We start from the raw sequence: 12619 nt of genomic DNA on the forward strand, positions 1-12619 counted from the left end.
TGGATATGTACAGCCAGCCCCACTGCCACTAGAACAGCCTTAAATGCCCACACAAGGAGAATAAAAAGAAAAGCACATTTTGCAATAGAATAAATTCTTTTTTTTTTTTTTTATTGAGACCGCGGAAAGTCACATGACCCTGCATGTAGCCTTTTAGGAAAGCAACCGAAATGGTAAAGCCAGGATGGGGGCTGCCTGCTTCCTCCCGCAGCCTTTCAGCCCGTCCTGCCGCGTGTCCACATTCTTCTGGGCGCATCTGTGGAGCTATTAAGTGGGATAATCCCTCTGGCCTTTGATACATTTCTGGACATGATTATTTCATTACTCGCAGTATATCAGTAGGATCATAATAAAAAGGACTTCTGACAACCTGCCAAGAGTTTTGTGGCCTTGTAAACACAAAAGTGCTCTAATAAAATTTTATTAAGTGTTAAAAAGTCATAAAAAGTGAAATAACATAAACTACAAAATTTACTGTCCTCAGCAAATGCTGAAAATATCTTCCACAGTAAAATTAAATTAGCATGTAATAGAGAAGCGGTGTGGAGTGGATTTAAAAGAGGATCCAGGGAAAATGACACCGTAACCCAATCAGGGTCACGGGGATTTAATTCGGATTTTTCCCCCTAAATGTGAATAAATGTGCTGATTACAGACGAGAGCTCCGGGGTTACTGGAGTCTCACACATTGTCAATACTTCGAAAGAAATAATATATTGCAGATTGTAACGAGCACCCGGAGCCGGCGAAGGGCAGGGCGTCCACTAGGGCGCGCTGAGAGACCGGGAATCCCCGCAAGGGCGCCCGCGCCGCCCGCCGCCCGCCGCCGCGCCCTCGCCCCCCTCCAAATCATATTTACAGTTAGGGGTTTTTTTTCGCTCTCGCCTGTGACATTTTCTCTAAATCGGAAGAAAATGAAGTGTAAGTCGAGCTTTGCCGCAGGCAGCCCTCGGTCTCCGCTCTCAGATTCGGGGGCCAGGAGTAGGGCGCCCTGCCCGCGGCAGTGCTAAGCTCGGGGAACGGGGTGTGGCCCTCAGCGAGCGCCCTGGGACCGGCCGCCCCGCCAAGGGAGGCCGGGGAGCGGGCGAGGGCGGCGTCTGGCTCTGCGTGGGGCGCGGGTGCGCTCCGAAGGCCGCGGGCCACTGGCCTCGCCGCCGGTTCAAGTGCGTCCGGGTTTGGACGACGCGGCTTCAGGAGTGCGTTCTCTCTTCTGCCCAGCCCCTCCCCGGAGTTCAGCGCATCCGCAGCCCCGGGGACCCCTCTTCCCGGCCCTCCCGGCCGCGCTGGGCCGCCCGCCTGGGGCCCGACCCACCGCGCCTGTCTCCGGTTAGTGACCCTGGCGCGAGGGCGAGGGCGGGCCACCGGGTCCCCGCTTCTCCCAGGCCCAGATGCCGGCCCACGCACGAGGCTCCTGCGCCCATCGTAGAGGCTCCGCCTGGAAAAGAAGTCCGACTTCCTCTCCAAGCTGCTCCGAGGAGACTCGGGAACCGCAGGAAATGACCCGAACTGCCAGCCTGCGCCTTTGCAGCCGGCCCTCGCTTTGCTGAAGACAAGCAGCTCTCACCAAAGTTTTGCCTCCCCCTTCCCCGAAAGCCCTGCTCAGGTTTGTAAAGAGGGGTGCGAAATCTGAAAAGTATTTGTCTTCTAGGGATAGAGATGTTGGTAAGGGGCCCAGTGAAAGATGGGTGCTTTTTAGCTCATCAACGCGCCACGTCTTGCTTTGCAGCTCCAAAATGATGCCCCCGCTGCTGTCCGAAGGGTCAGTATTAATGCGTTAAGTGAAATGGGAAATAAATGGGCAGTCTCACATTTCGTGGCATCGTTTTTATAAGGGGATGTCCAAAGTTTTAAGTTGCTTTTAAGAACTAGCCACATCTCGCCGGAAAGTTAATATTTTTTTTTATAAACTCATTAATAAAGCCTAGAAGAAGTAAGTTAAAGTTAGTTACCTCGCAGATCCTCCAGTCTCTTGTAGAGACCTACACAGGTTACTAGGATGAGGACGACTTGCATTTTTAATTTTCTAGACTAAGTGCAAGGGCATTGGGTTTTGAGGTGGCAAGGTCAATGTTCAAGAGCAAATGGAACAGCCAAGCATCTCTCAATAAGCAATATTCACTTATTAACACCTAAGGCTGAAATAAATATAATTGATTTACAGTGGGAAATATATGCCCATGTTTTAGACTTTTTTTTTGTTATATGAATTATATGAAAAGGGATGTTCTTTAGTGATTTTAAAAAACCCACCTGTTTATTGTTATTTGCAATTTGAAATAGCCGAGAGCAGGGGTGCTAGCTAAAAAGGCAAACAAGTCAACTTCAGTGTGGCTTGACATTTACTATCAAAGCTTTGAGCCCAAGGAAAACAGAATTTAAAGGAATCCACGTAAATAATAAAATTTCATTGTGACTCAATGTCCCTGCCCCTGGGGAAGGGACAGATGACACTCAGTGACTGGCGTGGAGCCATTCCTTCTGCAGATGCAATTGTGGATATGGTAGGCCAGGGCTGCCTCTGGACAGCAAGTTCTTGTGGACTTACAGAAACAAATGTTTTACTAGCTAGGATGTTCTCAATAGTTTACACTAAAAGTTTTGCATGTGGAAATGTACGATAAATATTTCTTCTAAAGGGAAAGTTTCAAAAGGAAACTTTATACTTGTATTATTTTTTTCTGTGTTCAGATTTCAGATTAAAGTTCATCTCTTTCAAAAAAATTTTCATAAATATTAAAACATTGCAACTCATTATTTTTAATTCTTTTGAGCTACATGTTTGCTGTAAGTAGTTTTTAAAGTAAAATTAATATAGTCCTGTTTAAGGAGTTTAATGGAGAGAACAGGATTTCCAAGCTCGTAAATGCAATCTATATAAAATAATGAGATCAAAGATTTTTGTTAAGAAATTTGAGAATTTATACATTTTAAATGAAGATAGAAACGCGTTTTAAAAGTAGTTTTTCCACACCATTTCCCTTCCCCCAAAAAGAATTCAGAGTATTTTCCATAGTCGAAAAATGCTATAATCAGATATAAAAATTATTACCATAATATATAGTTCTCTCAATATGGTGGATAGTTTTTAATATCTTATGAAGAAAGTAGAATTATATTCGAAGCCCACTGAATGTTTGAAGGAATGGAAAAAAATATTTCTAAACACATTTTACTGCTGAAATCTGTAAGACTATTAAACTGTGCTGGTAATTGTATTCTAAGTGGTAGAAGTATTTTTTCCAACTGCTTTTTAAACTTTGAAAATTTATATGTATTTTAATTAGCACTTTTCTTTTAAATGTTCCAAATATTTAGCTATATCAGCTATATGATAAAAAAATTATTGGAATTTGTTCCATACTACTTTCTGCATCAACAGTTGAGAAATATTTTATACTAATCTTTTTATATACATGGGATAAATTTGAACATGTGCCTTTTTGGTGTAAAAAAAATCCAAATTCATTTCTCTCTTGAAAACTTAGCATCAATCTTCATCTTATTTTTTTATGCACATAATTTGGACATGCCAGTTTGTAGGAAAGTTTTAAGATAGTGCAAGTTTTATATGGAAGAATGTATATTAAGGTATGAAATAGCTAATAGCCAAGATTAAATCAGGAGGTGTGGCATTCACTCCTTTGCATGATGACTTTAAAGGTAGTCTTGCACTCAGGAAGGATTTCTTATGCTCTGTATTTATGAATATCTAAATGATTCTGCCTTGCTGCAGCTTCAAAACTCTATAACCAAATACCAAATTTATGTATTTTCAATGTGACTAAGGCTAGGAATATGAGAAGCAGATTGGTTTTATGAAAGAAAGCAAGCATTTACAATTGTGTTTTAAAATATAATCCTAATTTCAGCTTCTGACAGAAATCTTGTGGTCAGCTCATCAGATCAGTTTCTAAATAGCATATAAAAACTACCTTTTCCACATCAGAAGTTCATATTTAGGTTTCCTTAACTGCAAAATCAGTCTAAAAGAGAGTGTTTTATGTGAAGGGCCATTTCATGTGTTGGTTCCATCGATTACATATGAATGTAGAAAAATCTTGTTTAAAGACCAGTAAAAGTGAGGAAATTCCAAGTCAGGCTGGCTAATTCCATTCATAATTCATCCCGAGTACCTGACCGAGGAAACTTGCAAAGAGTTTATAGCTATGCATACAAAATAAGTTGACTTACTTTGTAAGCTGGAAGCAGAGTTAAGCTTGACCTCCCTCCTTGGAAAGTCTTAAATTAATAAAATTACGGAATGTGGTTAAGCTTTTGGGTTTCCCAGGAATTTTCCAATATCAATGCTTTTTGGATTTTTGCATTTTGAAAATGTAAGCACAGAAGGACAACTGTTTAGTCCTGAGATGAGGTTGGCTTTCACCCATCCATTTCCTTCCCACTTACACATTTGTTCACTAATTCTTCGAGTACTAGGGACAGAGGCTCTGTCTTGAGAAAATAGCATATGCCATTTCTCTGCGCCCTTCAGTCATCCCCACTCCCAGCCCTCCCTTTATTCCAAGCCAGTTGGACAAGTATTTAGCATTGACACATGGTTCAAACTGCTGTATCCACAGCCCTAGGTACTTTTGGGGATTGGCAGGAAATCCATCCAGACTTTGCCTTCAGAGCTAGGAAAAACCACTGGGGAGCCCTATGCCTTGATATTGGAGCACCTCGAGGGTGTCTTTCCAATTTTAAGCAATCCTTCAGTTGTTTTCTAAGGCTACACTGTAGACGGATGCCTTTTCTTAGTTTTGATGTTTAGTAAGATTTCTTAAACATCTTGAGTAATTGTAATTTTAAACTAGACTAATTTTAAGCTCGAAAACTGGCCCAGAGAGAGTCCTTACGTAGTAACTTCAATCTGATGTGAACTCAAATGACTTTTTAAAAATAAGATGTTGAAAATATGGGTTTCTGGTGGAAAAGGCTGCCATCTACTTAGAATAGGATCCTTAGGATCAGCTAATACCCACCAGACACACTCCAGTAAACTGGAACAAGCCTGAGGTGGAGTTACTGACTACCTGTTTTCCTGAATGTAGGTCATTTTGTGTCCTTACAATTTAACGTTTGAAGGGATTTCCTGTCTTTGAAGTACAACAGTTTGTCACCTGCTTGGCTAGCTGCCTTAACAGTTGGGGCTCCTTTCCTACTTTGAAAGACTTAGTGACTCCACATTCCCTAGCCAGAGTTTCCCAGCTCATTGAATCCATGTTATCTGCAGCTCTGGGACCCTCCTCTACAAGTCAGTGCCTGCAGATCCCGTTCCAAGCTTCATTTCTCTAGCTCCAAGAGCCTAAAAGAAAAGCCCAGAGCCATACACTCACCTGGTTGAAGCCATAAAGAGGTAAGCTTTCATAATGTAGAGCCATATATCAAAATTCATAGCTTTTTAGAACTGGAGTAACTAGTGCTCAGGCATTCTAGTCACAGGCTAGAGCAAACACAGCAACTGGTATCAAATGTACCCCAGTGGCTGAAATCCATTTAAGCAATAAACAAACAAATGTCCTTTTAAGAATGTGGTGTTATTTTTACTTAGGAATGCATGACTTTATCGCCTTTATGATATGAATCTTACACTTCAATATTTCAAGTGAAAATTTGCCTATTTAAAAAGAAAATATCATTCACAAATGAACAGCGTATTAAAAGACAACTGTAAATTGCTTCTAGCAATGGTGGTCTGCTGAGTTTTACCAAATGATACCACATGTGCATGCCAAAGCTCTTTGTGAACTATAACACGTTTCAATCAACTTGTCTGCTTGTCTGCCTTTACCACATCCACCAGCTAATCCTTGTGCTCCCACTGCAAAGGCTGTCCTCTTTTTGGAGAGGAACACCAATTGTTTGAAAGCCTAGACACAAATAAGGAATCTTCACAGTATCCCTCCTTAAGAGTGTTTTCATCTTAATATTAGAAGCTTATAAACTTTGGGGGATATAGAAGCTTATGAACTTTGGGGGATTTCTTTTCAGAGAACTGGACACGTGTATATAAAATTACAATATTTTGATAAGTGAGGGGAATAAAATAAAAATAGGTTTCAATACAATTATGGCTTAAGATCTTGATGAAATCAAGAAGAAAGTAGAAATCAAGTGCATCAAAGGAAGAAGGGTCAGGCTGAATTCTGTTTGTAATTTTTTCATAATAAGTTGAAACGAAGTTTTTTCTGACTATATGTTTTCTTTTATGGATATTAATCCCTTTGATTCATTTAATTTCTCTGGAAGAAATTGTATAGCCTTTGTAACAGAATCTGCTCTACTGGGTTGTGTATGGGCACCTACCACGTTGCTTTCTAGCTAGTATCATGTGAATCGCCTAGAGAAAATGCCCTTAGCAAACACCTTCAAAAAGCATCCATTCCAAGGGCACACCTCTTATGTCTCCTGCAAAGCAAGTGGTACTATGTCTAGGCAAGGAGTCAGACTCAGATTCATGCATTTATCTCAAGTTTTTTGGTGACCTTCTTCCTAGGTCCTGCTCTTGGCACCTGTAAGCCAAGTGTGTCTAAGTATTGGAATGGATTTCCAAGGTACCAAGTGAAAATTCCATCTCTAGTATATGCTCCTGCACCTTTCATGTGGGTAAAATGTTCCAGTCTTTCCTTGATTACATCACAGATGATATGAGAACAGGACACAGGGGACAGGGAATTGCCAAACAGCTGGATAGCTCTGAAAACTCAGAGCACTTAAAAACACTTTGAAGTCATGCAGCTGCTCTTTTTAAAATTGTCTTCAGTGAAACTCCAAAACCCCAATAATACCAACCTTAAAAGCATCAGGAGTATTTTAATTGGGCAATAACCATCCATATTTTCCTTCTGATAAATTAAAGGGAATTAAGAATGAAATTTTATGATGATTATAAAATGTATTACTGACCCAAGGGACAAGAACAATTATGAAAAATATGTCCTACATATTTAGCATGAATATGAATTTAGACTTTAAACCATTCATCTTAAATGCTCAAACATCTTATTAAAGCTTATAAAATAATATTCACATAATGATAACAGAGTATCTTATAATCATGATTGATATTATATCATCAATATTACAGCAGGCTCTGTGCCAAATACTGAAATTGACTTGGTCTTTGCCTGTTGGACTTAGAATAAAAATAAATACATTATTAAAAAGATGAAACATGCTAAAATATTTTGTGCATTTGACATGTTTTTCTTTCTCCAGTTAAAATTACTAACCATGAAAAGGAAAGGTGATTTTTACAAACCCTGGAAAACCTAGTGAGTTGGAATTTTACTACTAACTGTTGGAAGAGGATCTTATCAAAATTAAACTTTAATAGCCAGTAGCTGTTTGAGGACGAGTTCACCTTACATGAATACGGATCATCATTTGAGGATAACCCACCAAGCTTAGCCTACTGGTGGCCAGGCCCTAAAACAGGAGTCATCTTGGAGAGCAAGAGCATTTCTGTATTTAAGTTGATGCTACCCACCAGCCATCAAGATCAATTAACTCTTATAGTAAACTTTAAAAAACAAAACAAAACAAAACAAAAAACAGAGTCTCACTCTGTTGCCAGGCTGGAGTGCAGTGGCACAATCTCAGCTCACTGCAACCTCTGCTTCCCCAGGTCAAGCGATTATCCTGCCTCAGCCTCCCAAGTAGCTGGGACCACAAGTGGGTGCCACCATGCCCAGCTAAATTTTTTTGTATTTTTAGTAGAGATGGGGTTTCACCGTTTTAGCCAGGATGGTCTCGATTTCCTGACCTTGTGATCTGCCCACCTTGGCCTCAGAAAGTGCTGGGATTACAGGCATGAGCCACCACACCCAGCCAATAGACTTTTTTAAGAATTGGAGATGATTACAGAAATTGCCAAAGACAACGTGGGCAAAAATGGGCGGGCTAAGTGGAGGGGCTGCCTATATCAGCATTTACTTGGGCCTAGCCCCAAAAAGCCCTAGCAGTTGCCATTTAGACACTTGTATGTTAACAACATTAAGGCATTTAGAGTATATATTTAACTGTGAGGAGTTTGTTCCACTTATGTATTGGCACTTTTTAGCATGACCTACCTTTGTATATCATGCTAAAAGTTGTGTATGTCTAATAGAACACACATATTTAACTCATCATGGGCCTGCATTTCCTGGGTTCCAATTTCAGTGTCTGACCTCTGGCAGGTTTCTTAACTGGTCTGAACCCAAGTTTTCTCATTTATAAAATAAAGGCAGTAACTGGTGCCTTTATACAAGATTAAAATGAGTATTAAATGGCCTAATGTTCACAAAATATCTGGAACAGTTTGCTGTCAGTAAATATCTGTTACTACAGTTGCTAGGGAAAAACAAGGTTGAATCTTTGTTCTCAGTTTCTCATTACATAAAATTTTAGAGATTGTTTAAACAGAGAGAGAGAGTCTAAATGAACAGTTTCAATTGCATCTGGTTGATATTCAGAAATACAGCCCTGAACTCAAACCTGAGACTTCAGCGTTAGCCAACCTTCCCTCCTTCCATCACCACCTGAAGGAAAATATCTTTGTGTAGCACAAAAGAACTTAATTCCAATTCTTTTTCTTTTTTAAAGACAGAATCTCACTCTGCCATTGCCCAGGCTGGAGTGTAATGGCACCATCACGGCTCACTGCAGCCTCGAACTCCTGAGCTCAAGTGATCCTCCCACCTCAGCCTCCCGAGTAACTGGAACTGTAGGTGTGAGCCCCCATGCCTGGCTGATTTTGTCTTTTTAAAGTTTTTTGTTGTTGTTTTGGTTTTTTTGTTGTTGTTGTTAATGAAGACAGAGTCCCACTATATTTCCCAGGCTGGAAAAGAACTTATTTCCCTCCAGGTGATACCCTTTTCCAGACAAGTCAGGTTAAAAACTGATCCAAAGGTCCTGAAGTACACAATTTCCTTAGAGAAAGAAAAGAGTAAGGGAAAAGGACTTGCTGACTTGCTAATTCACTTTGGGGCCTGTGGGTAACATCAGAACGGCAAAGCACTTGGGACTTTTTTCTTATTTGTATTTTTTTTAAATCTTCTGAGAAGTGACTTTTATATGCCAAGATTCATTACATGATTAGTCTTTATGACCAAGTTATGAGCTCTTTTGAATATAGGGACCTAGAATAGAAATGCTAACCTACCTGTAAGAAGAGCTATGTGATTGGCATCCCCATCATGCTATAACTGACACAAAATAAACTTAGCGTGATTGCTGCATAGTGTAACTTTAATGCATAAGCATATTGTAACATCTGACAAACTGTTTGATCTAGATCAGCAATGTGGAACGCATTCATTGTCACTCTCAACAAGACCTTGTAGTCAAACATCATCTCTCTCACTGAAGACATAGTTTACTGAAATATACTGAAATTTTGAAACTGGAGTCAAGAGGTAGCACACTATTTTATGTTGATTCATTTAATGGTCCTTGACAGCCAATAAAAAGACACTGGAAGAATACACGAACGCAGTAATTGTTAATAGGTCTATCGATAATATTCTCAATACCAGGTAGGGAGGGAGAAAGGGAGGAGGAAGGAAGGAGGGAATGGAGGAAGGAAAGAGGGAGACAAGGAAGGAAGGAAGTACTCTGATATCTTACTCTAGAAATAGAGCTGTTTTTATGTATTTTACTCCATTATTTTTGATATCAATACTGATCATACTGAGGTTTGTGGTCATCTACACGGTTGGCCAAATTTCACCAAAGTTTGTTTTTGATATTCTACTAGGTATTTTCATGTGGCATTTGCCTAATTTTGGACTATATTTAAGATTTTGGATATTCTGCCTTTGTTCTTCACAAATGCTCAACTGTCTTAGAGGACTTTCTGATTTTTTTTTTTTTTTGGCATGAGGTCACTCAACTAAATTATAGCTAGATAATAACTCTAAAGCTTAGTTCTCCTGGCTTTCCCTGATGACGTACTTATGCCCAAGATGTCCTCTTTATAAAGTGTGACTCTTCAAAGTCATTCTAAGATTGCAAACTGCCAGGTTACATTCAATAATCTGGACCTAAATTAATTGGTACATTTTGGAAGAACCTGGTACGTAGGGAAGAGGTGGATGGTGTGGAGTCTTTGTTAGTAAAGAGAGAACATTCTACTTGGGGTACTAAGGTATCAGATTATTCGGTAAGGTAGACCATTAAGTGCTAAATTGTGTGGTGTACACCTTAGTGCTTTAGGAGATCAAAGGAAAGAAATACCAATGGGACAGAAAGAGTTCTCCAGAGGAGGTGGACTGCAGCTATATTTGTGAAGGATGGGTAGCCGTGGATAGATGAAAAGAAGGTTTTCAGTAAGGGGGATGTAGTAAGTGAAATGCTGAAGCAGGGATGGGCTCAGTGTTCCCAGAACTATAAGGACCCCAGGAAACTTCCACTTGTACTCTATGTGCTTACTATTTTCGTCTGTCCAGAGTCAACCAGTTCTCCAAGGACAGATCTGACAGTCTGCACACATTGAGATCTGTTTCATTTTAACTTTTATTCTTGCTTCTCTCAAATCTGGCTAAAATACTATTCTTGTCATGCCATTTTCCTGCTTCAGACCCTTCCATGGCTCGCCGTTGCTCAGTCTCCTGAAGATTTCATGCCAGACCTTTGCACCCGTCCCCACCCCCTGCCACCTTGAGCTTCATTGGACATCTGGACCCCTCTCACTTCTTGTGCCCCAGCTCCAGCCACCTGGAACTGGCACCTGCCATATTGTCTCTTGCCTCTGGCCCCTCACATAAAGCTTCAGGTGTTGGTTTAAACCTCACATCTACAGGAAGACCAGACTAGGCTCTCCTGTTGTTTCCTCCCACATACCCCTGCAGTGAGCTTTTTTAATATAGACACTGCCATTTTCAAGTTCAAACTCATGATCTTGAAGACACTTAGATTTTCTCACAAATTAGTTGCACATTTTTAATAGATTTTTTTTTTAGGTAATTTTACTTCACAGCAAAGTTGAAGAGAAGGTACAGAGATCTCACATATGCCCTTGCCTCTCCCCCTGTTATCAATAACCCCCCCCCCCCTTCCAACATCCCCTGCCAGAGTAGTGCTCTATCCTGTCCTCACTGTCCACCTTCCAGCAGATGACGATCAGCAAGCAGGAATAGGAGTCTGGCCCCTCCATTGTCCACTGCAAATGCCTCTAGGCGGACTGTTACTTACACCCTTTTCTTGTGAAAACTTACATCCTTTTCTTGCGAAAACTTAACTTTTGCAAAAGCCAAGATAGGATTGGTAAGCCTTTATTTATTTATTTTTTGTTTTCATTTGTTTGTTTTGAGCTTGCCTCAGGATTTAAAAACTGGCATGGTGAAAGTCACAGCAGTCAGTTGGAGTGAGCATCCCCTTGTATACCACAATCAAGTCAGCTTCATGCCTGGGATGCAAGGCTGGTTCAACATACACATATCAATAAATGTAATCCATCACATAAACAGAACCAATGACAAAAACCACATGGTTATTTCAACAATAGAAAAAGAGGGACTCCTCTTTAACTCATTTTATGAGGCCAGCGTCATCCTGATACCAAAACCTGGCAGAGACACAACAAAAAGGACTTTGATTGTACAGTGTTCTTTTTTAAATAGTCATTCCAAATATCGCAAGATGCATTGTTAACAGGAAGTCCCTTGCCATCGAAAAACCACCGCACTTCTCTCTAAGGAGAATGGCTGAGTCCTCTCCCAAGCCCTGCAGAGGGGAGGTGACACTATTGCTTTCATGTAAATTATGTAATGTGAAATTTTTTAAATCTTCACTTTAATACTTTTAAATTTTATTTTATTTTGAATAATCAGCCATTGTGGCCTCCATTTTTTGTCCCCTAACTTGCAATGTCTGAATGCCTTTGGTCTCCGTGGGAGTGGGTGGAGGTGTTGAGGCAGCCAGGGCTTACCTGTACACTGACTGACTTGAGACCAGTTGAATAAAAGTGCATATCTTAAAAAGAACGAAAAAAAACAAAAAGGAATTGAGGGCGGTGGGGAAAGGACACTGATCATCACTTAACCAAGTGGTGCAGAGGACTGTTGTTTGTTATTATGTAATATATGTGCTTCAGACTAGAAGATCCAAATAGATGGATAGACTAGGCTGTGTCCTTTTCTGCTTTAAAGACTATTTTAAATGACAGTTTTAATGATTTAAAACAATAATCATAATTCAACATGGAACAAAGTTCAGTTATCAAAAGTTTGTTAAATAAAAGGATCCCAACACAATCAAGTCCTACCCAAGGATCTTATGCAAAATGCAGATCATAAGCACATCTTTTTAAAAAATATATACTTTAAGTTCTGGGGTATACATACAGAATGTGCAGGTTTGCTACATAGGTGTACATGTGCCATGGTGGTTGGCTGCACCCATCAACCCATCATCTATATTAGATATTTCTCCTAATGCTATCTCCCCACCAACCCCCTCCACCCAAGACAGGCCCCAGTGTGTGATGTTCCCCTCCCTGTGTCCATGTGTTCTCATTGTTCAGCTCCCACTTATATGTGAGAACATGTGGTGTTTGATTTTCTGTTCCTGTGTTAATTTGCTGAGAATGATGGTTTCCAGTTTCATCCATGTCCATGCAAAGGACATGAACTCATTC

The 12619-nt window shown here is 40.3% G+C and overlaps 1 pseudogene; it reads left to right on the forward strand.

Annotated features, from left to right (window-relative positions):
- Positions 1-918: 918 nt before the first annotated feature.
- LOC116561235 lies at positions 919-6186 on the forward strand (annotated as a pseudogene).
- Positions 6187-12619: the final 6433 nt, after the last annotated feature.

The sequence above is a fragment of the Sapajus apella genome, unplaced genomic scaffold (genome assembly GCF_009761245.1).
Source record: "Sapajus apella isolate SASKATOON/1434 unplaced genomic scaffold, GSC_monkey_1.0 scaffold28, whole genome shotgun sequence".
Classification (NCBI taxonomy): domain Eukaryota; kingdom Metazoa; phylum Chordata; class Mammalia; order Primates; family Cebidae; genus Sapajus; species Sapajus apella.